Source organism: Anolis sagrei, chromosome 1 (genome assembly GCF_037176765.1).
Source record: "Anolis sagrei isolate rAnoSag1 chromosome 1, rAnoSag1.mat, whole genome shotgun sequence".
Classification (NCBI taxonomy): domain Eukaryota; kingdom Metazoa; phylum Chordata; class Lepidosauria; order Squamata; family Dactyloidae; genus Anolis; species Anolis sagrei.
The window spans coordinates 226,946,836-226,971,284 of record NC_090021.1 but is presented as its reverse complement, the minus strand read 5'-3'; the positions used below and the strand labels follow the sequence as shown (position 1 = coordinate 226,971,284).

At 39.7% G+C, this 24,449-nt stretch overlaps 1 protein-coding gene and 1 long non-coding RNA gene across 2 annotated transcripts in view; one reads left to right on the top strand and one right to left on the bottom strand.

The window, feature by feature from the left end:
* Nucleotides 1–11,824, bottom strand: part of LOC137098011 (uncharacterized) — a 30,242-nt gene extending 18,418 nt beyond the window's left edge. Inside the window, exon 1 of the long non-coding RNA XR_010910541.1 lies at nucleotides 11,737–11,824. This is a non-coding gene — a long non-coding RNA (uncharacterized lncRNA). The remainder of the gene's footprint in view (nucleotides 1–11,736) is intronic.
* The window catches only part of IGFBP2 (insulin like growth factor binding protein 2), an 86,446-nt gene that overhangs the window by 29,108 nt on the left and 32,889 nt on the right, over nucleotides 1–24,449 (top strand). The gene's annotated exons all lie outside the window — the stretch shown is intronic.

The window sequence follows — 24,449 nt, the reverse complement described above, 5'->3', positions numbered from 1 at the left end:
ATGCCGGCTCTTTGGCTTAGTAATGGAGATGAGCACCACACCCCAGAATCAGATACGACTGGACTTAATGTCAGGGGAAAACCTTTACCTTTACCTTTTCAGGTAAAGGTAAATAGGCTATTGTATGCTTTACTAAGCATGCACTGAATTTATTTGTGTTTTTATTTGAAAACAGTAAAAATAGAAGATGCCCATTGGGGTTTATTTAAGCTTGTATGCATAAATTATGGATCTATTGAACACATTTGGTGTGTTGTTGAAGGCTTTCATGGCCAGAATCACTGGGTTGCTGTGAGTTTTCCAGGCTGTATGGCCATGTTCCAGAAGCATTCTCTCCTGATGTTTCACCCACATCTATGACATGTATCCTCAGAGGTTGGGAGGTTTGTTGGAAATTAGGCAAGTGGGGCCATTCAGTGCTAACCAAGGTGGCCAATGGAAGCATTCACACTTGCCTCAATCAGGTAAGAGTTCTTTCTCCCACCCTGGACATTCCACAGATATATAAACCCCACTTGCCTTGTTTCCAACAGGCCTCACAATCTCTGAAGATGCCTGCCATAGATGTGGGCGAGGCGTCAGAAGAGAATGCTTCTGGAAAATGGCCTTACAGCTCAGAAAACTCACAGCAACCCTAACATATTTGGGGGGTTTTCTCCTCTGTTCTGATGGGCTCAGTGAAGAAGAAATGTAGGGAAAAGCCTTCAGTTTTCTGAAATCCTTTGTATAAGGACACAACCAGGAATTATTTATTTTGAATGAAAATGATCTTCCTTTTAGACACATTGCCTTCACTTTAAAATGCATAGTTTCTTCTCATGAGGCTGATACCAGTGGCTCCACTGCAATTTTTTTATTTTAAAAAGACCAGTTGAAAACAGTGGGCTTCAATGGGTTTTAGTTAAATAAAATGTTTGCAGTGAAGTCACCTTTACCTATGTTTGTCCTTATTAAACCAAAAACCCAGAAGTGTCCTGTTTGCTTTTCACAATCCCTTCTTTTCCAGACAATTTAAGATTGAGTACCCTTTTAAAGCTATTTGCTTCTGCTCTTGCATCCCAGAGAGTCACTTTCCAGATGTTTCTGACCAGGGCTTCAGACTTGCATTTGCAAACACTCCCTCCCTCCGCAGTGCCCCAACCCAGTATTTGCTAATTCATCCTTTTATTCTTCTTTCAACACATGTCAGAACAGGACTGAAGGGGTTAGTCAGTGCAGCGTGACTGCCCATGCTGCGGGGAGATACGATCGGCGAAGCTCTTAAAGATATGTGCTTAATTTACAGCCGGGCTTAAGCAGCTTCACCTACCCTTCAGGCCACGTCTCGTCTTGATGGAGACAAGCAGCAAGCTCCCTCTATTGTGAACCTGGCGCTCAAAGCCATGATTCAGTATGTCGTTATGACTCTAATAAAGTGATTTTAATCTTATATGAGAAACTGCTTTATAGAGGTTGGCAGGGGTGATTAAAAAAACCCTGGAGGTAAGTAATGTCAGATAACTGATGAATTAATGCTGGGCCCTTCTTGGAGCTTGGGAAAGTTACTGTGCAGGTTACATCTCCCAGAATGGTAGTGGCTGAAGGATTCTGGGAGGCAGGGTCCCCAAAATGTCCAGGCTCTGTTTTTTCTATCCTAGGTAGGTGGATGCAGAGTTCAGTTCAGATTCTTTCTGGTGGTATCTGAAAAGTGCAAGTGCAGCACTTTGAATCACAACTGCTTTCAGCAAGATGCAGTGGATGCATGCCCTCTGTTGCTCTGTAACTGCCCAAAAGGAAGACTATTTGCCACTATGTATTGTCGAAGGCCTTCATGGCCAAAATCACTGGGTGGTTGTGAGTTTTCCGGGCTGTATAGCCATGTTCCAGAAACATTCTCTCCATAGATGCAGGCAATACATCAGGAGAGAATGCTTCTCAAACATGGCCATACAGAAAACTCACAACAACCCACTTCCCACTGCAGTAGAGTCTCGTTTATCCAACATAAATGGGCCAGCAGAATGTTGGATAAGCAAAAATGTTGGATAATAAGGAGGGATTAAGGAAAAGCCTATTAAACATCAAATTACAGCACTTTGAAACATCAAGTGCAGCACTTTGAATCACAACTGCTTTCAGCAAGATGCAGTTGATGCATGCCCTCTCTTGCTCTGTAACTAGCCCAAAATGAGGACTATTTGCCACTATGTATTGTTGAAGGCCTTCATGGCCAAAATCATTGGGTGGTTGTGAGTTTTCCGGGCTGTATGGCAATGGTCCAGAAACATTCTCTCCATAGATGCAGGCAATACATCAGGAGAGAATGCTACTCAAACATGGCCATACAGAAAACTCACAACAACCTACTTCCCACTGCAGTAGAGTCTCGTTTATCCAACATAAATGGGCCAGCAGAATGCTGGATAAGCAAAAATGTTGGATAATAAGGAGGGATTAAGAAAAAGCCTATTAAACATCAAATTACATTATGATTTTACAAATTAAGCACTCAAACATCACGTTTTACAACAAGTCAACAGAAAAAGCAGATCATTATGTAGTAATTACTGTATTTACACATTTAGCACCAAAACATTGCAATGTATTGAAACAGCTGTAGATCTGGGCAGGAGGCAGACTGTATTGGATAATACAGAATGTTGGATGAGCAAAGGTTGGATAAGCAAGACTACTGCAGTGGTTCTCAACCTGGGCTCCCCAGATGTTTTTGGCCTTCAATTCCCAGAAATACTAACAGCTGGTAAACTGGCTAGGATTTCTGGGAGTTGTAGGCCAAAAACATCTGGGGGGGCAGGTTGAGGCCCACTGCTCTACTGTATTTCTGTTGTGAAGTTGTGTGCTTTGACTCCATATTTCCTGTATCTGTGGAGATGGAAGCAGAACAAAGAATCTCTAGAAATGCAGTTAGCCTCCCCATTGTCTGGGGTTAGGGACATGAGACTACTGTGAAATTGGGGAGAAATGAATAAAGATATTTAATTTTTTTACCTCTTGCTTGCATTTCCAGCATGAGAACAATCCACCCCACCCCACCCCACCCCACCCCCGGCCCCCATTTATTTATGCCCTTCAGGATTACTTATTTCTGGGCTAATGCTAATAAATCAGAACCAGTAATACGAGCATTGACCAAATAAAAAGACATAAGGTCACATCAGCACAGCAAAAATGTTCCAACTAACTTTAAAAACAACATATAGTGAGAGAGAGGGTCAATGTTTAACTTTTTTTTCATAACCTTCCTTCATGGGCAAAAGACCATTTCCCTTTTCTTACACAATGAACCAAACATTTTATAGCATGGTATCAGCTCAGCTGCAAACTTGAAAGGAATAAATATACACAGAGACACAATTGTTCTTAGAAAACATATTAAACCCACCTGTTCGTATCTTGGAATTTAGTTCTAGAAAATGATAAACTAACTACAGTATTATTGCTGTGTGCTTTCAAGACATTTCCAATGTATGATAACCCTAAGGCAAACCTATCATGGGGTTTCTTTGGCAAGATTTGTTCACATAGGAGTCTGCTGCTAAGGTGCCAATTCAGATATGGTACTTGCCCCAAATTGGGGCCCTGTGGCTGCTCTGTCTTCTAAAAATAAAAGGCCAGTTTAAGCATGTTGTTTTAAAAGCATGAATAATGTCAGGGACAAACCAGAACATTTTGCTGCCTGAGGCAAACAACTTGATGATGCCCTTCCCAATTCTGCGTACAAAACTCAACTGAGCTGGCAGATGAACCTCCCAGCTTTATCCCTCACAGGCCCCTTCCACACAGCTGTTTAAAATCCAGACTGAACTGGATTATATAGCAGTGTGGACTCAGTTCAAAGCAGATATTGTGGATTATCTGCTTAATATTCTGGGTTATATGGCTGTGTGGAAGGGCCCACAGTCACCTGAGGACAGCAGGGCACCAAATACCCACAGCTGTGCCCTTCAAACACTTTACTTCTGCTTCCCAGCATCTGCTAATAGAGGCCCCTTCCACAGAGCTGTATAAAATCCACACTGAACTGGATTACGTGGCAGTGTGGACTCAGATCACCCACTTCAAAGCAGATATTGTGGATTATCTATCTTGATATGCTAGGTTATATGGCTTTGTGGAAGGACCCTGAGATGAATATCCCACTGTACCAAATAGGAGAGGTGTTTCTGAATAATTAGCAGTTTGGCACAATAAATGAGCATGAATAGTCTAATGTCTACAGGTTACACATAAATAGTCTGCAGTCAGAGGCGGCCCTAGGTAATTTTCAACGGTAAGCAAACAGTATTTTGGTGCCCCCCCCCCCCCCCCCCCCAACCAATCACTGATATATATTTTGGCCCTTCAAAAATTGTTGGATTGCAAATCTAGTCACCATGTAAGACTATCAGAATTAATATGCCAACAACCTTTTGGAGGGCTGCATGGTTCTCACCACTGTCATGAGCAATATTGTTAGTCCCAGCTAGAGTAAACCCAGGCCCCTTCTACACTGCTATATAATCCAGATTATCAAAGTGGATAATCCACATTATCTGCTTTGAACTGGATTATATGAGTCTACACTGCCATATAATCCAGTTCAAAGCAGATAATCTGGATTTTATATTGCAGTGTAGAAGGGGCCCTATTAAAATCAAAAGTTACAAAAGTCCATTTTTAACCTATTCTTTTATAATTTCAGCCCAATCTTTAATTTCCTTTGTTTTAATTTATTTGTTTCTGGAGTACAACAACTGCTAAATGCCACACAGTTTAACAGGAATAACACTTTCAAATCAGTAACATGACATTTTTAAAAAAATTGTTACATGGTGTTATAATGTGCACTGCTTGGATCCCTAATGAAGACTTAGAAATTGCAGCTGGTACAAAATTCAGCAGCTCAATTGCTGGATGGAGTACCATATAGTCAAGATATAATGCCCACCCTGAAAGAATTGCATTGTTTGCTTGTACACTTCTGTTTTAAATGCAAGATGCATGTGATGACAACACCATCATGGCTTCAGACAGTGATATTTGAGGGGACACTTGTTTTATATGGGTTTGAGTGGTTCTCAACCTTCTTAGTTGCGACCCCTTAATACAGTTCTCTGTGTTGTGGTGACCCCCAACCATAAAATTATTTTCGTTACTGCTTCATAACTGTTAGTTTGCTACTGTTATGAATCATAATGTAAATATCTGATATACAGGATGTATTTTCATTCACCGGACAAAATTTAGCATAAATACCTGATACATCCAAATTTGAATACTGGTGGAATTGATGGAGGGATTGATTTTGTCATTTGGGAGTTATAGTTGCTGGGATTTATAGTTAACCTGCAATCAAAGAGCATTCTGAACTCCACCAGTGATGGTATTGAACCAAACTTGGCATTCAGAACTCCCATAACCAACAGAAAAATACTGGAAGGGTTTGTTGGGTATTGATCATCAGTTCTGGAGTTATAGTTCACCTACATCTAGAGAGCACTCTGGACTCAAACAATGACAGATCTGAACCAAACTTGGCACGAGTACTCAATATGCCCAAATGTGAACACAGGTGGAGTTTGGGGGAAATAGTCCTTGATTTTTGGGAGTTGTAATTGCTGGGATTTAGTGTTCACCTACAATTGAAGAGCATTCTGAACCCCCAAATGATAGAATTGGGTCAAACTTCTCACAGAGAACCCCAATGCCCAACAGAAAATACTGTGTTTTCTGATGGTCTTTGGCGACCCCTCTGACACCCCCTCATGACCCCCTTACGGGTCCCGACCCCTAGGTTGAGAAACACTGGTCTATGGAATGAAGTGTGTTGGAACTTCCTTCTGTTTGAGAACATGAGAGAGGACCTTCTGAGCCACCTTTTCTTCAGCTACCCAGTTGGTAGCAACACTGAATTTATTCAGGCACCACTTTGATGAACAGCCAAGTTCGACTTGGCTGTTCATCAAAGCCTATGGCCTCATTGATTTCTCCAAAAAGTTAATGCACATAGTTTTAAACTGTTCTGATTTTTTAAAATCTGGTTTACCCCATTAACTGTGTTTGTTATATTTTTATCTTAGTTCATTTAAACTTTTTTATTATTTTAAACTGTTTTAACAAGCTTGTATGAATTTTACCTATAAGTCGCACTGAGATATTTTAATATAGGGAAGGGTAGAAATGTAGAGGGCCAAAATCACTTAAAAGGCTCAAGATTGCATCTGCACAGTTGGCTTGGTGAGTACTTGGATGGGAAACCACCAATGAATATGTAGAGTATTTTTCAGAGGAAGGAACAGGCAATCTTCCTCTGAGTATTCCATGTCTTTAAAAACCCAATGAGATTATGGAGTCACCATAAGTCAACAATCTATTTGAAAGCAAATAAACACAAATATTTTTAAACTAAATAATAAAACATGAAAGAAGATTAATAGATAGAATGAAGACCGGGAGTCACAACCAATATCAAGTATTGCCCTTGTTTCTGAAGGAGAAAGGTCACACGCAAGAAATCATTCTACTCTTGACTCTCTAAAAACCACCTGCAGTTTTCTTCTTTTCTCTGTCTGTACTGTTATATAAAAGCGTAGGAGTTCAGACCTCTTGGCCAATGTGTTTATTTATTTAAAGCTGATCTGGGTTCAAGGGCAACAGCAGCATTACTTTGGAGATTCATAACAGTTGGGCAGTTTGGAGAGCATAGTTTTCTTACACAATCCCATTAGCTGTTGTGTCAGTAACCCTGATGATGCTAGTATGATACTGCAATTGCCCTTGTACCCAGTTAATTTTTTTTTCCACTCAGCATTTTAGTGATCAGCTTTGGGAGATATGGTATGCTTTGAAAAATACTGTGCAGAAAAAAGAGATGGCACATATTTCACATGCAATCATGACATGTTCCAAGACTTCAATTTTGCATTTCAAAAATTATTAATCGCTTGTGAAGATTTGTGTGTGTGTAAATATTATTTTCCATGTCCACAACATCAGAGTAAATTGATCACCACTTTAATTAAAAGGAGGTCGAATCATGTGGTCCCAACGTGTTATTGGACTGGAATTCCCAAAAGCTGTAGCCTTTACTGGACTGGAATTACCAATGGCTACCCATGCTACCTAAAAACAAAGGATGCTGGGCATGTACTTTAAAATCAGCAGGAGAACTTATGATCTCTGGTGTGAATGAAATATAATGTTACATTTTTTTCTGCACAGGAAATACCTCTTTAGGTATTTTCTGCACAGCACATCTCCCTAGTTGTGGAAACAAGGATTAGTGATAAAACTTCAGTGGAGACCTCTTCTTCCCATGATAACTCTTCCAGGAGTGTATTTCCCTTCTGTTGCATTGATTTTCTTCTCACTTCTTGATGTTTCACCTCAGTTTATAACTATGGCCCCTTCCACACAGCTCTATAAAATCCACATTGAACTGGATTATATGGCAGTGTGGACTCGGATAACCCAGTTCAAAACAGATATTGTGGATTATCTGCCTTGATATTCTAGGTTATATGGTTGTATGGAAGGGCCCTCAGGGTCATATTTAAGTCAAATGTTTGTAACTCAAGGACTGTATGTAATTACTTTGAGAACTTTTGAAATCATCTGTACTGCTTTCAGTACAAAGAAAAAGGAGATTCCACCTGAACATTAGGAAGAATTTCCTGATTGTATGAGCTGTTCAGCAGTGGAACTCTCTGCCCTGGAGTGTGGTGGGGGCTCCTTCTTTGGAGGCTTTTAAGCAGAAGCTGGATGGCCATCGGTCGGGAGTGCTTTGAATGTGATTTTCCAGCTTCTTGGCAGGGGGTTGCATTGGATAGCCCACGAGATCACTTCCAGCTCTATGATTCTATTATCTGCCCTCTCAATCCAACTTTTAGTTATCTTACTATGCAGAAAAGAACATAAGGCCACAATCCTTGAGCCATATGGTATTCCTCCCCTACTATTTAGTCAAGCTGCACATCTGAAGTATAAAAGTAATTGAAAATGCAAAATTACACATCTAAAGGAATGAAGTTGAGAAAAAGAGCCCTTTACTAGTAACTTAATTCCAAATGCTTCAGTAAATAAATAGAAAGATCATTACAACAAAATCAGTGTACCAACAGAAAAAATGTTGATATTTAATGGCAGGTAGTTCATATTAGCTATTAATTAAACATGGCACCCTGAATCCTGTAATGTGGTCTGCACTGAATAAAGTGCAAAAAAGAAAAAAGAAATGTAGTGCAGAGGATATGAATGGACTAACTCTGGGTTTTGCTGGTTTTACTCGCTGCAAAACACAGATTGTTGATCTGATAGAGATCTCTATTCCCCTATTTTTTGTGGTCAGTTAATATTGTGTCTATCACATAAGGTTGCACTTGGGCTGAACTCATCCGACATGTTAAAAAGTTCATTACAGCTTAGAGAATAGCCTATCAAGCTATCATTTGATTTTCTCACTCAAACTCTTAGAAAATATACATTGCACTAGGAAATACTTTATTTATGTATTAACTTCTTTATCTGAATTCAGGTTAATACAGGTTTGTTCTACCATGAACATCCATTCAAGGTGGAGGGAATCAACCTTCATTGGCAAAGAAAACAAATGCTGACCTATTTTGCACCCTTATTTATATTCAAGGTGCTTCTCTTCCTCTGTCTAACAAAGGCTGTGACACCCAATTTTTGTAAATTCTTTCAGTCCTTAGCTTTACAGTGATGTTTTACTGTACTTTCAGTTTGACAATAAAGAGGTTAAACACTGCAAACAATGTTTCTCGGAATAAATCTGAATTTACTCCAGAGAAGATGAGAATCACATTGAAGTGCTGTACAATTGTTCATATTTAGATAGTAATTTCATTCAATGTTAACCTTGACAATGGATTTAGAATTTGGCTTAGAATATATTTGATATTGAAAAAGTGGTTTCAGTAGTTTTATAAAGTCTATCTCATTACTTGAATTATGGAGTCTTTCATTCTCATAAAAAAAGAGGTTGGCATTATCTTTGGATACAGAGAATAATTTCCAATACCAAGAACCCAGTGGTTCTCAACCTGTGGGTCCCCAGATGCTTTGGCCTTCAACTCCCAGGAATCCTAACAGCTGGTAAGCTGGTTGGGATTTCTGGGAGTTGTAGACCAAAACACCTGGGTACCCACAGGTTGAAAACTCTGCTCTATGAAGAAATGGCTGAATGTCTGTTTATAAAGCGTAGGCTTTTAAAAACCTAAAAATGTGAGCAAGTGGCATGGGCCTTATGTGGACAGTGATTAGCATAAAACACCTTGCCTTGTGGAGAATGATAAGCTTAGAAGAGAGCAGAACGGTTATCTAGTTTAGTCCCTTGCCATCCAGAAATGTAGAATAAAGGCATTACCAAAAGATGGCCAGCCAACCTCTGTTTAAAGACTTTCAAAGAGGAGTCCACCACCATCCAAAGCAGTCCATTCCATTACTGAACATTGTTAAATATCAAGAAGTTCTTTCAAATGTTCAATTGAGTCTTTGACACTTGATGCATGAGATATGCATGGTTTGTAAATCTTCTCCCTTTGTTTTGTCATGTTGTCATGCTGCGGAATCTGATCAGAATATTTCATTTGAGAACAAGGCTATAGTTGCCAATTATTGACATAGTCATTGCAAGGGCAGGGAGAAATGGATTTTTGTTTAATTATTTATTGGCAAGTTACATTCTCGGTCACATGTAAATGTCAACATACTATTAACATCTACATGTGCCCGAGAATGTCAATGGAGGCCACATTTTAAAATACTGCCTGCATTGAGAAGAGTGCCGCATATTCCTAGGAGATCATTCCATCCCTCCCCATTAAACTAAATCATCGAAGTTGTGGTTTTTTTTTTTCCTGGAAAAGACTTAGGGACCTTCCACACAGTCATATAACCCATAATATCAAGGCAGAAAATCCCACAATATCTGCTTTGAACTGTGTTATCTGAGTCCACACTCAGATAATGTAGGATTTTCTGCTTTGATATTCTGGGATAGAGGGCTTTGTGAAAGGGCCCTGGGTTATCTGAGTCCATACTGTCATATATTCCCGTCTGAAGCAGACAATGTGAGATTTTATTCATCAGTGTGGAAGGGGCCTTAGGCATATGTGACTTCTATGTAGTGCTATTCGTGGAAATACACATCTTTCCTCAATAGATAGGTAAAGGTAAAGGTCTCCCCTGACATTAAGTCTAGTTGTGTCCAACTCTGAGGGATGGTGCTCATCTCCATTTCTAAGCCGAAGAGCTTAGTTAGACACCTCCAAGGTCATGTGACCAGCGCCATTACCTTCCCACAGAAACAGTACCTATTGATCTACTCACATTTGCATGTTCTCAAACTGCTAGGTTGGCAGAAACTGGGCCTAACAGTGGGAGTTTACCCCATTCCCCATATTTGAACCGCCAACCTTTTGGTCAGCAAGTTCAGTAGCTCAGTGGTTTAACCCACTGCATACCAGGGGGTCCTCAATAGATAGTTTAGTTTTAAAAATAGCTTGGCTCCTGTGTAGCCTGATTCAGTTTGGTCCTCATTCTAAAAAAAGCTATCTGATAATTTAGACGAAAGGCAAGACATCTTTTTAACAGGTAGATGAAATTACGGCAGTCAGGCAGGTAGTGAACAGCTCAGGTGATAACAGCTTGCTGCTTTGGTATTTTTATTCATTCAGTGCCCTTTTTTGTCCCAAGAAAGCCCTTAGTTGTTTTGTAATACCTGTCTGATTTGCTGTGTCTCCTCTTATCCTTGGGTCAATGTTATAATTCCAGGAGCATCCACCATCACAGGCATTTCAGCAATGTTTGAGGAGGAGTTGAAGGAGCAGCCCTTTAAGCCAGGCAACTGGCCATTTCAGCCAGACTCTTTTGAAAATTAACCTTTTGTTTTGCATGGGGAGATGGTGGGTTTAGGGCTTGACTTTCTGAGGTAAACATGCCCAGACTGATCAGAGAATTAAATCTGTTTACCAGAGAGATGGTTACACCTCTAATTATGATCTGTTTCTGTAATTCTTTCCCCCTCTTTGGTGACTGATGGGTCAAGTAAAGACTTGTTCGATAGGTTTTATGATTCATTCTGGCACATTATGTTCTCAACTAAGTCGCAAAGTGATGGATAGAGTTCTCCTAGGGCTTGGGAGTGAACAGAGAAACCCTAGCCAGAAATGGCCTCCATGATCCTCCAAGGGTGCAAGCCATGCAGTTCTCCAGAAGCTGTTGGAATGCAACTCCCAGTAGTCTTTGCCATTGACTAGAGCTGATGGGAGTTGCAACCCAACAACATCTGAAGAGCTATATGAGTCAAGATTTCTAGACCTAGAGAATGTCGTTAGCACCCTCCAGAAGTTTAGGAATACATCAGCCCCGCAAGCATGACCAATTAGAGGCAAAGATTATAAAGTTAACATTAAAAGCAAATGAATAGGATATGTTGAAGCCATCTATAACTCTAGGATAATGATCTCAGAGTATCATCCTATCACTGCTCAGTTATGTGTGCTTTTAGCACATCATTCTATGCATTTGTCTTATAGATCACTAGTTTGCCTACTGATGTTTAGACCTGAACCTCTATTCTGTCAAGTCATGGGGCATTTTACTCTCTGACATTTTTTTTAAAGTTTGAAGACCATATCTTCTGCAAAATCTAATCCCTTGTTAATGAGGCAGTTGATTTTTTTCAAAATAAAGTCAATACATGTTGAATTATTGCTAGATTATTCTGTTACTCACAAGTAGTTGCTTTAGACTGGTAGGTAGAAAATATTGATAGTTGGAAAGGATCTTTCCCCAACCTGTTCTTGCATTCAGTTTCCTAAATGACACACATCACAGCAACTATGATAAGTTTCCTGAATGCAATTCTTTCCCACCATGAGGAAATATTGCTGTGTTTGTGGTAACACAGGTCAAGGTCTAGTGCTTGGGCTGGCTGTTGTTTTTTCACCCATAGTGAACAGTCAACATCATAATGTTGACATCATATGTAGTACAAATCTCCTCAAGGATCATCCAAACTCCAGCATTAATTGTTTTATTTGCTCAAAGGCATGAAGGCTGAGAAAGTGGTAAAGAAATAAAGATGTGTTGAGTTGCTGCAAATTGTGGTTCAAATTTTTAAAAGACTTGATGATGATAAGGGGATTATACAGATGTTATCTTGATTGATTGCTGTTATAATTGTTGTTATCTAACACCAAGATCTCTTGGCTTATATGTTTTACCAGTTTAGCTTTTTGTATTTTGAGAGTTGTTTCTGGGAATTCAAGATTATGCAATCTTGAACTTCTTTTGATTGTTAACATGGGATTTTAAAAAATCTTTTGCCATCAAATTGCAAATATCATAAGCATGTGCAGCATCCTCCCATCCAACCCTTCCCAAAAAAGAAAGAGGAAAGGAGTGGTGTGTGAAGAGTAAAGAAAGGTGACAGGTGAAAACCTGGCTTTTCGAGCAGACCTTCCCACATATGGCATAGATATACGATATTATCGACCACTGACGACACAACTGGACAATGATTTGATATGGAGACACTTTGATAATGTTTTTAATGCTTTGTATGGTTTCTATATTTTTATATTGCTGTTAGTGTTTTAATAGTATTTATGATTGTTTTAATTGTTGTAACTGTTTTGGCATCGAATTGTTGCGTATTGTTAACCGCTCCGAGTCACGCTTGGGCTGAGAGGGGCAGTATATAAGTGTAGTAAATAAATAACTAAAATAAATAAAAGTGAAAGATTCTCTATTTTCAAAAAGTGACCATTGGAATTTGATACCTTGTATTGACATAATTTTGTTTACGGGACTAGCACGAAATGGAGTTTAAAATGGTTGCTGAAATGTGAGGTGAAAGTAATGTTTAATAAACATTCACTTTGGGGATAAATTGGGATGGTACTACCAAACTATGCCAACAATTCTACCAGATTTAAAAAAATCCTGTTCTGTTTTGTTCATCTCAAATGTATGCCATCATGTGTTGCTTAACTAATATTTCCAACGTGTTCACTAATGTGAATGAAACAGTGATTTCAAGAGTATGCATGGGAAATAGGCTCTAGAAAGTGATTACAATCCATCCTAAATTCTTTAAAAGAAACAAAACCTGAAATCTATTCAAGCACAATTAAAATTAAGGCGGTTGCCAGGATTGCTTTTCTGTACTATCACAGTTGCCTATCTGTCTTTGAAATCCGCTCAGTAAGATGGAGAGGAATGTTTACTATAATAATATGACCAGAAATAGCCACAATTTTGCCAAATCAGATACTTCTACTAATGTCATTGGACAACTTCCCATTCTCATTCCCTCTCCCCACCCACACACACAAGACAAAATAATTATGTGTGTTCCTTTTGGGGAAAAAAGTCACAAGGAACTTGATGACATGATTAGATATTGTGCAATAGGTTGCTCAAAGGGAAATCCTGAGTATTGGGACTATTTCAGGGTTAGACGTATGAAAAATAATTCTGCATATACCATTTTAATCTACCATTTTAAATTTATTTTATTTTCACTTCTCTGTTTTTCTTTAAAGCAACTAGAAGGACAAATGAGGAACCAACACTGACTAGGCTATGTCTCCTTTTCTGGCCATAAGGTAGCTGTGCAAGATCATGACCCATCTAAAGCCCGGTCCTGCCAGCGAAAGGAGAATTGTTTTGAAAATAAAGAGTAATAGCAGTACAACTCATCTGAGATTAACCTTCATTTGACTTCTTCTTAGCACCAAACTGCTGGTCTTCCTGTTCTTGTTTGGCTTGTATTACCCTCCAGCCTTGTACCTCATAAAGGTTGGTGTAAAGAGTAGAGGGTTCCAGACTCTTTCCAAAGGGATGACAGGAAGAAGTCAGACACGTGCTTGTATAGCATATGAGAAGACTGAGTGAGACAGAAACTAATGAACTCATCAGATGGGATACCTTGCAGCTGTATACGCCAGTTCATCATACATTTGCAACTGAGCCTACTGGCTCCCATCCCACGACTAGAGCTACTTCCAGCGAGGCTCAGTTGCAAAAGTATAGACAAACTGGCCCATGCCGCCTTGGCATCAACACAGGAGGTTTCTTGTGTTGTATTGGAGCAATGGAGGGAAGCCAGGCAGCCGATACTTCCCCCCATAGGATAGGACCATGAATAAATTTGGCAATGCAGGGAATGGGGTAACGGGTTCCCCACCCCCCAATGGGCATTGCCAGATTCACTACAATGCATGGTGATTTTAACAGCCCATCTGATGAGGTTGTTAGATTGTTGAGTTTCTCCCAACATTTGAAGATGGGAACTGTACCTGTTGAGGTCCTTTTTTGTCAAGGGCCATTTGAGAAACTGCAAGTTGTTCCTGGTGTCAGATAATTGGCCGTCTGCAAGGATGTTGCCCAGGGGATTCCCAGATATTTTGATGTTTTACCATCCTTGTGGGAGTCTTCTCTCATGTCCCCACATGGAGCTGACAGAGGGAGCTCATCCGCGCTCTCGATTTGAACCTGTGACCTGTCGATCTTCAGTCCTGCCAGCACAAGGGTTTAACCCATTATGCCACCGTTTCTTCAGTTTTGCAGCTGAAGATAAAGTATTGCTTCCAGTTTATCTGCTCTTAGTCAACCTTATGTCTGCATCCTTCTAAGCCTTAGGGAACTAACTGAGAATTATTATTGTAATTAGTATCTTTATTTATTCCCACTTTTTCCCTACACAAGGAGTCTCAAAGTGGCTTACATTTAAAGCATTTCAGTACAATTTAAAATCTACAAAAATAGAAACATAAAAACAATTACATATCATTGGTATTAAAAATCAGTTAAAATCAATCTAAAAACCCCAGCAATCTTGACTTCTTTAAAAGGTTTTAGCCTTTTCAGTCCCTTTCCTATGGGTTACCCTTACATTTGATTGAATCAGCTGTGTGTGTGTGTGTGTGTTTGCCTTGGAATGACGCCAAATGACAGACTGAAAAAAATGCCAGACTCAAAGAAAAAGTGCTAAAACATCAGTTAGAAAAAAATAAATTTGGACCCATAGGTCTGAGATTTCTCTGCATAAATTGATCAGGAATTGCCTGCATACTCCAGACTAGATTCCAAAATAAATCATGCTAATCTCATTTTCTTTCTTTATTTAGGTTTTAAAATTAGGTACATTTGAAGTATCACCTCACTGGTTTTCCCAGAGGCTTAATCTTTCCTGCCCAACCTTCCAAATCAGACAAAAGTCACAGATAAGTGGGCAATTCAGCCTTTCATAAGCTATCTTTCCACCGTGGGACCTTAACAAAGTTAGGAAGTGTTTCATTTAAAACAGTGTCTAAGGGCTTCTGTTTCCTTCTTGAGGTCTTGTGGATTGTAGCAAGCTACGTCTCTTTTGCCCAGGCCTCTTTAGTTTGAAAAGAATTATTCATGCCATTATGCAATCCAAGCTGAATGTTTAATTTGTCACAGTTTCTCACAACCTTTTGTTGCCAACTCAAGTAGACTACTACTGAGTCACTTTTCCCATTGACAGGCTATAGAAACAATAATGATGCTTGGGCATAATTCTTCTGCAGAGGTTTGATTGGGAATTCGCCATGTGAGCAGCAACTACAGCTGCAAATCCAAGGTCTACCAGAAAGCAAATGTTAGCCCAACCAAAATTACTTTCTATTGTGAATTCTTGTCTCGGTTCACATGGTTGCCTGGCATCCCAGCTTCCTTCCCTTGCGCCTAAGTTTCTCTGCAAAAGCCATAAGCAGCATTAATAAGAAGTGGCCCTTGTTCCCTGCCTCAAGATGGTTTGGAAAAACGAAAATCTCTGCTTAGAGTGAGGAATTTAAAATAAAAGTCAAGGAGTCTCAGCAATGATGGTGACATAAAACAGTAGGAAGGAAGATATTATCCATACAGATACAGCTAAACTTAAAAGCTTTGTGCTGTCTAAGGCTTTGATGGCCGGAATCACTGGGTTGCTGTAAGTTTTTTGTGCTGTAGGCCATGTTCCAGAAGTATTCTCTCCTGTCATTTTGCCTCACAACCTCTAAGGATGCCTGCCACAGATGCAGGTGAAATGTCAGGAGAGAATGCTTCTGGAACATGGCCATACAGCCCGTAAAAATTACAGCAACCCTTAAAAGCTTTATTCACAGGAAATGAATTTATTCCTATTAACTGATGCTAGTGGCTGAAACTTGATTATATATCTGGAAAAAATAATAATTCCCTTACACTGAAATCCCTTGGATCAGGAAAGGCAGAAGCTTTGGTGGCTGTAGCTTTTAAAGGCCAAATATGTTGCTTTGCCCTTTGCTCCTGGGATAATAGGCACTCCCATTATCTGGCCGAGACAGCTGTGGGAATAGTCTCTCCTCTAGAAATACAAAGGGTTAATGAGGTCTTGAGTTTACAGTTGCATTTATTGGAGGGTCAGCTTTACAGAGTCACAAAAGGGCAATTGCCCAGTGAGAGTGACCAGGGGGCAAAGCTTCCAGGTGCTTTGGAGTATAAGTGATGTAAACCTCAGCAGACCACAAAGCTGGGGGGCGGGCTGAGATGAACAAAGAGAGGTGACAGATTGGGAAGAGGAGAGGATACTGGTGGTATACTGGCCCAAAGTAGCTCTCCCCCCAAAACACACAGCCAAGAGCTCCATCTTTCATATGACTAGAACAGAGAATGCTTTTAGATAATCAGTTTCAGGATTGTGCCTTATTTTTCATCTAATCAGCTGATTATGATTTTTTTAAAATCATTTTCAACTTCTAAGAATGGCCACAAGGGAAATGCCCATCATATAAGAGATATAGTTCTTTTTCTTAATGTAACCTTCTTGTGTAAAAAAAAAAAACCTTCCTTTTAACATCTCTTGTTTCCACACTTTCACAAGCCTGCCTCAGGTGTCCTTCCCACAATATCTGCTTTGAACTGGGTTATGTGAGTTCACACTGCCATATATTCCTGCTCAAATCAGATAATGTAGGATTTGATTCTGCTGTGTGGAAGGGGCCTCAGCTCTTTGTGGGCCCTTCCACACAGCCCTATATCCCAGAATATCAAGGCAGAAAATCCCACGATATCTGCTTTGAATTGGGATATCTGAGTCCACTCTGTCATATACCCCAGTTCAAAGCAGATATTTTGGGATTTTCTGCCTTGATATTCTGAGATATGGAGCTGTGTGGAAGGGCCCTGAGTGTGTATGTGTGCATGTACATATGATAGGTATTTTTCTCTTCCTCAGTAACTTCCCATTGAGTTACTTTTCAAGGATGATGGCAGACTATATGACCATATGAGATAGCAATCTCCTATTTGAGAACAGAAGTCATAACACTTAGGGTCCATCCACACAGCCCTATATCCCAGAATATCAAGGCAGAAAATCCCACAATATCTGCTTTGAACTGGGATATCTGAGTCCACACTGCCATATAACCCAGTTCAAAGCAGATAATGTGGGATTTTATTCAGCTGTGTGGAAGGGATCCCACAGGTCCATACTTCATTAAGAGCAGGACAATTCTTCCTTTGCATTTATGCCAGTAGAGGGCAACTTTTTCAGCTGTGAACACACTCTTAACTCCAAACTATAACAGAATACTTAGCTGCTTAGCTTAGATGGATAGATAGATCTTATACAGTAGAACTGCTTGTCTCACCATTTTGTCTCCTTTTTCTTTCTTCTGTTAGAGTTGTTCTCCCATGATAATCTAATATTTATCATTTGACTTCATCAAAATAGTTAACATTTAAATGCTGGATGGATTTTCCCCCCATGTCAGGAGTGACTTGAGAAACTGCAAGTCGTTTCTGGTGTGAGAGAATTGGCCATCTGCAAAAACATTGCCCAAGGGACACCTGGTTGTTTTGATGTTTTATCATTCTTGTGGAAGGCTTATTTCATGTCCCCACATGGGGAGCTGGAGCTGACAGAGGGCGCTCATCCATGCTCTCCCCAGATTCGAACCTCCGACCTGTCAGCTGGATGGATGGGTGGATGCAGTGGATGGGTGGATTGGGGGAGGGGATTATTCTATAAGACCATTCTATTTATCTGTCTCATCCGTATTTCTCCTTTTTCATTTCTTCTTTTGTTCTCCTCCTCCCATGTTAACTTAATATTTATTACCTGTCTTATTTATTTTCATCAAAGTAGTAGCATTTCAATGCTGTTGGCTGTGATGCAACCTTATTTCATTTACTAGCTTGAGGTCATATGCTCCCAAAGAGTTGTAATTTTTGTGTTTGTTTAGGAGTGGGCTGTCCACTACTTGCCTGGCATATATCAGAAAATAAAATCCCATGCCAAGCTAATGAACCAAGTTGTGTTTTGAGAAATTTCCAAGGATGTTATCATGGCAGTTAAAGTGAAACTGCAACACTATGGTTGTGACATGTGACAAGGGCCACAGTGCTCCTGTTCAACTTGAAACAACTGGAGGAAGGAGCTGTGGTAAAATCCAGAGTGGTTTTGCTGCCCCACGGTGGTAGGTCCACCAGCTTCTCCTGCCCTGGTCCACAGAAATAGAGTGCTGCAGTAATAAAATCAAGACCAATAAATAAATTAAGCAACTGATTTGTTTCTGTGAAATATAGTATGTGCAGAAGACAGCATTGCACTTATTATTGTACGAGTTCCTTTTTATTGTAAGATATTAGGAATGTGGGTTAGAACATGCTAAGACAAATGTAAATAATATTGAAGCCTCCTTGAAAGCCTGAAAATGTACTTCACAACTACTAAGTGGCTACAAAGGAAATGATGAGTGTAGAGAAATGTTTATTATAGAGTGTTTAATGTACTGTGTTTAAACTGCATTTATGTATTACATTTATTGCCATGGCCTAGCTGTGAGGGATAGGTTGCCATGGTGACAAGACAAAGCCTCAGAGGAGGTGGGCGGAGCTTAAGGAGAAAAAGGTTTGGAAGTGGCAGTTAAGCTCCAGTCCGGTGGAGGAGACCCGGAGAAGAGCAGAGCCAGTTAAGGGCTCTGGGAAATAGCAGAGTCAAGAAAGGACTCTGGGGAAAGTAGTTTAGTCCGGTGGAAGAGACCCGGGGAAGAGGAGAGCCAGTTAGGGCTCTGTTGTGAAGCTGTGAGAATTCAGTAGTTCCTAGAATTTGTGAATATTTCTTCAGCAAGAGAGCTGAAGGTGTTACCTTGTTAGATTGCTTAGGTTAAAGGAATCTAACAGAGGGGGTTTTCAGGATTGCCAGTAAGGAAAGACTGGTGATCAGTGGTTTGTTCCGAGTATAGGGCAAACCGTGTGGACATTCACAATAGGGAACTCTGAAGTAGTATAAGCACTTCACTAAAGAAGAAGTTTGTAGAATTGTATCATCAGAAGCATGTATCTCAAACCAGCCATTTTGTAACATCAAGCCTTGTGCCAAGTTCAAATTCTCAAAACTGCAACAATTACGTTCTGTTAACAATAAATCTTGTTCTCTTTGTATTTCAAACCGGCCTCCTCCATTGCTTTTATGCTTGGTGCATTCCACACTACCAAAATCACCTCACAACCCAACTAAAGATAAACAGAGACATAATCCAGCGTCTCTAAACATATTGGTGGCAGCTTAATTGATATTTAAAAGAAGCTTCCTCACATAATTTTGGTGGCATCTAGTGAGATTAGCGCTGCTTCTTTACATTTTTGGTTGACAAGCGGTGGGATTAACGTATCGTTACATTTTTGGTGGCAGATGACGGGATTCGAGTAACAACTGATCGAGTGCCTTAAGTTTAATTTTAAAATAAGTTGTGAGGTAAAAGTTGCTGAAAAATGGCTACCAGGCGACAGAGAAAGCTGGCTGAAGAAAGAGAGGGAGTCCAAGAGGAAAGTTCGGGCTCTGAGGCAGAGACAGAGTTAGTGCCTATGTCAGAAATGGCTTATAAATACAAACTGGAGATGGAGGAAAAACGATTAGAGATGAGACGATTGGAGATGGAGGAAAAACAATTGGAGATGGAGAGAGAGGCTAAACAAAGAGAGTTTGAAGAAAGACAAAGAGTGAGAGAATTTGAACGGGAGTTAGAATTGAAGAGAATGGAGTTTGAGCTAGAGAAACAAAGATTGACTTTGTCTCAAACATCCAATGATGTTCAGGAAGGGAGATCTGGAGGGGATACCCCAGATTTGATGAAGAAATTCCCAAAATATACCAAGGAGGATTGTCCAGAGAAATTCCTAATATCTTTTGAAAGATGTTGTCGTGATTTTGGAGTGGCTAAGGAAAAATGGATGACATACCTTAGGCCACAGATAAGTGGGAAACTTTTGCAGATTTATGGACAGTTGCCAGAAGAATCTTATAGAGACTATGATCTGTTTAAGAAACAGATTCAACAAGAGTTTAGATTGACTCCGGAATATTATAGATTTAAGTTCAGATCCTTAAAGAAAGATAAAACTCAAAGTTTTGCTCAGGTGGCCTCTAGATTGTCTCAACTGTTCGATAGTTGGATAAAGACGTCTGAGGTAGAAGATTATCAACAGCTGAGGGAACTTTTGAAATTGGAACAATTTTTCCAATTAGTTCCTTATGAAATTCGTTGGGTGATTCAAGATCGCAAGCCATCCACGATTGTAGAGGCAGCGGGTATGGCAGATCAAATAACAACCTTGAAAGAAGGATTTAAAAGAGAAGATCTGCCAGGGGACAAAAGAACAAACAGGCAGCCATTTTATTCACAACAAAAGCGCCCACAGCAAGAAAAGGGTGCTGACATAGAAGACACCCCCTATAGGAGGCAGAGTGTAATAAGACCAACTGCTCCTGAGGTAAAACGACGGTGCTATCAATGTGGAGAATGGAATCATTTAAAATATCAATGTCCCTTGTTAAGGAAAGAGAAAACAACCCTCTTTATAAATAAAATGAAAGAAACACCAAAGGCAGAACCGGTTACTGTTGCAAAGGAGAGTTCAAGCTCAGAGCCTGGAGAGAAACAATGTCTGTTCATCCTGTCAGGCAGCCCATCTAAGGACTACTTAGAAACCATTTCTATTGATAACCAAGACAGGAAAGGACTCCGAGATACAGGTTCTGAAGTATGCATAGTGCATCCCGAAATAATACCTCAGAGGTTTCAGCAGCCAACCTCTGAAATAAAACTAAAAGGTTTAGGACCAGCGATTCCATCAGCCGTGGTAACTTTGCCAATAGAATATGAAGGATGGAAGGGTATGTGGGATTTTGCAGTCAGTCCTGACATACCATACCAATGTTTAATTGGAAATGATTTGGCTGAGGAGATTAAATACTGTAAGATGGCGTGTGGGGAGAAAGAATGTAAAAATGAAAGCCCTGAACAGAAAGCCCTGTGTTTTGCCATACAACAAGATGGGGACGAGAGTCCAGAAACCAGCGCTACAGTGGCTGAGCTTGTTAAGAAGACGGGAGGAGTTGAGGAGATTCGGCAGGAACAGAGAGCCGATGGATCTCTGAAGCCTCTATTTGCTTTAGCTCAAAACCCCACAGTATTGCCAAAAGAACAGCCCTCCGAGTTTATACTGAAGAATGGTGTCCTATATAGAGAATCCAAAAGTGTAAACTCGACAGAAAGATCAGTGACATGTAGTCAAATTGTAGTGCCTCAAGGTTTTAGAGAACAGCTGATGAGGGTGGCACACGAAAACCCTCAAGGTGGACATTTGGGCATAAGAAAAACCACGAAAAGGATCACTAAGACACCTATGTCAATGATCAAATGTGGGAGTTTAACTATTGTGTGGGCTATTAACAAATTGTTAAGATGGAGTTTGGGTTTACAAGATTTCATATTTGACATAAAACATGTTTCAGGTAAACAAAATGTAGTTGCGGACGCCTTATCAAGGATTCCATAGGTTAAAGGTCTGTATATATGTATAATTGAAATGTATTTAACCCTAATATGTTTCCTTTTCAGAATTGATGTATATGTATATTTATTGTTAAATGTTATGTAGGATTATTTTTGCTATTCTAGGATTAAGAAATGTGCAAAAATATTTTTCTGGGGGGGAAGGTGTAGAGAAATGTTTATTATAGAGTGTTTAATGTACTGTGTTTAAACTGCATTTATGTATTACATTTATTGCCATGGCCTAGCTGTGAGGGATAGGTTGCCATGGTGACAAGACAAAGCCTCAGAGGAGGTGGGCGGAGCTTAAGGAGAAAAAGGTTTGGAAGTGGCAGTTAAGCTCCAGTCCGGTGGAGGAGACCCGGAGAAGAGCAGAGCCAGTTAAGGGCTCTGGGAAATAGCAGAGTCAAGAAAGGACTCTGGGGAAAGTAGTTTAGTCCGGTGGAAGAGACCTGGGGAAGAGGAGAGCCAGTTAGGGCTCTGTTGTGAAGCTGTGAGAATTCAGTAGTTCCTAGAATTTGTGAATATTTCTTCAGCAAGAGAGCTGAAGGTGTTACCTTGTTAGATTGCTTAGGTTAAAGGAATCTAACAGAGGGGGTTTTCAGGATTGCCAGTAAGGAAAGACTGGTGATCAGTGGTTTGTTCCGAGTATAGGGCAAACCGTGTGGACATTCACAATAGGGAACTCTGAAGTAGTATAAGCACTTCACTAAAGAAGAAGTTTGTAGAATTGTATCATCAGAAGCATGTATCTCAAACCAGCCATTTTGTAACATCAAGCCTTGTGCCAAGTTCAAATTCTCAAAACTGCAACAATTACGTTCTGTTAACAATAAATCTTGTTCTCTTTGTATTTCAAACCGGCCTCCTCCATTGCTTTTATGCTTGGTGCATTCCACACTACCAAAATCACCTCACAACCCAACTAAAGATAAACAGAGACATAATCCAGCGTCTCTAAACATATTGGTGGCAGCTTAATTGATATTTAAAAGAAGCTTCCTCACATAATTTTGGTGGCATCTAGTGAGATTAGCGCTGCTTCTTTACATTTTTGGTTGACAAGCGGTGGGATTAACGTATCGTTACAATGAGATATCTGCCTGAGTGCAGATATTTAAAAGTGCCATTAAATGCATTTAAAATGTATACAGACTGTGGGCCCATACTCATATGTAGGCCTTCACATGTAATTGAATGCACGTGTATATTTGTGTGTGTGTGCTTTCAAGACATTTCTAACTTATGGTGACCTAAATGCAAAACTATGGGTGTAGTTGCACTGCTTTGGAATTATGAGATTTGATAAATTGGGTTTTAACCACCCTGAGACCCTTTTGGGGTTGAGAAGGGCAGTATACAAAAACCACAAATAAGTAAATAAGTAAATAAATAGTGTATATAAATAAAAATTTAATGTTTGTTTGTGGGATTAACATAACTCAAAAACCATTGGATGAATTGACACCAAATTTGGACACAATACACATATCAGGCCAACAAGTGACCATCACTCATAAAAAACACTGAAAAACACAGCAGAAGAGACTTAAAAAGCAATAAAAATACATTACAACGCATGCGCAAAGCCACATATATATGTATATACGCAAACACACATACACAAATATATACACACACAAAACACATGTACACAGACTGGACCACAGCAACATGTGGCAGGGGATGGCTAGTAAATAATAATGCTTACTACTTACTCATCTGACACAGGTATTGAGACAACTAACTCTTAACTTCCTAGACATCCCCCTCCAGCTTCGTTCATCTGTTTTTGAAAACTGGTATTAACTAAACTGCCTTTCTGTTCTCTAGTAAAGGGGCTAGATATAGGGGCAAACATATATTTTTATTCACAGTTTGCACATCTGAATTCAAGAACACTCAGATCTCATTCACACTAGATTATTTCTATTTTAACATGTATGTAAACCCCAGAATTTAATCAACACAGTGCTTTGTTCTGGTGACTGTAATGATTCCTAGAGCAAAAAATGCTGAGAACAGTAATTTAATGCATCTTCTACCAGACTTTACAACCTGCTGTTCAAACTTGGGTAGGCGATTGTAAGACGTTTACTACAGCAAACTTCTCAAATACTTTCAAAAATCTTTCAAATGTGGGTTAGCAGGAGTTAAGAGGTTTAATTTCAGCATTCAAATGGCTTAAAGGTTTGGGCTAAGAAGTGTTAATGTCAAACAGAAGAAAATGCCCACACATATAAATGTTATAATCAGGAAATTGGGGGATATCAGCTGATTGTGATACTTAACATCAATGAGATTTTAACATATTTTAAAATAGGCACTACCATATGGAAGTTTATTCTCCCTAAATTGCTGAGGAAACTGGGTTTTTTGAATGACCCTTAAAATATATGTGTATTGTGAAGTATAGAAAATGTACCCACCTGTTTTAGTAGGTAGAAAACCAGCAGAGATCAAATTGCAAGCATATGGTAGCTAATGGAGCACACCAAAAAACTTCAGGAAAAAAACAGCCTGTGCTTCATACATTATAGTAAAGGATTTGACCGTGTAGATCAGTGTTTCTCAACCTGGGGGTCAGGACCCCTGGGGGGGTCATGAGAGCGTGTC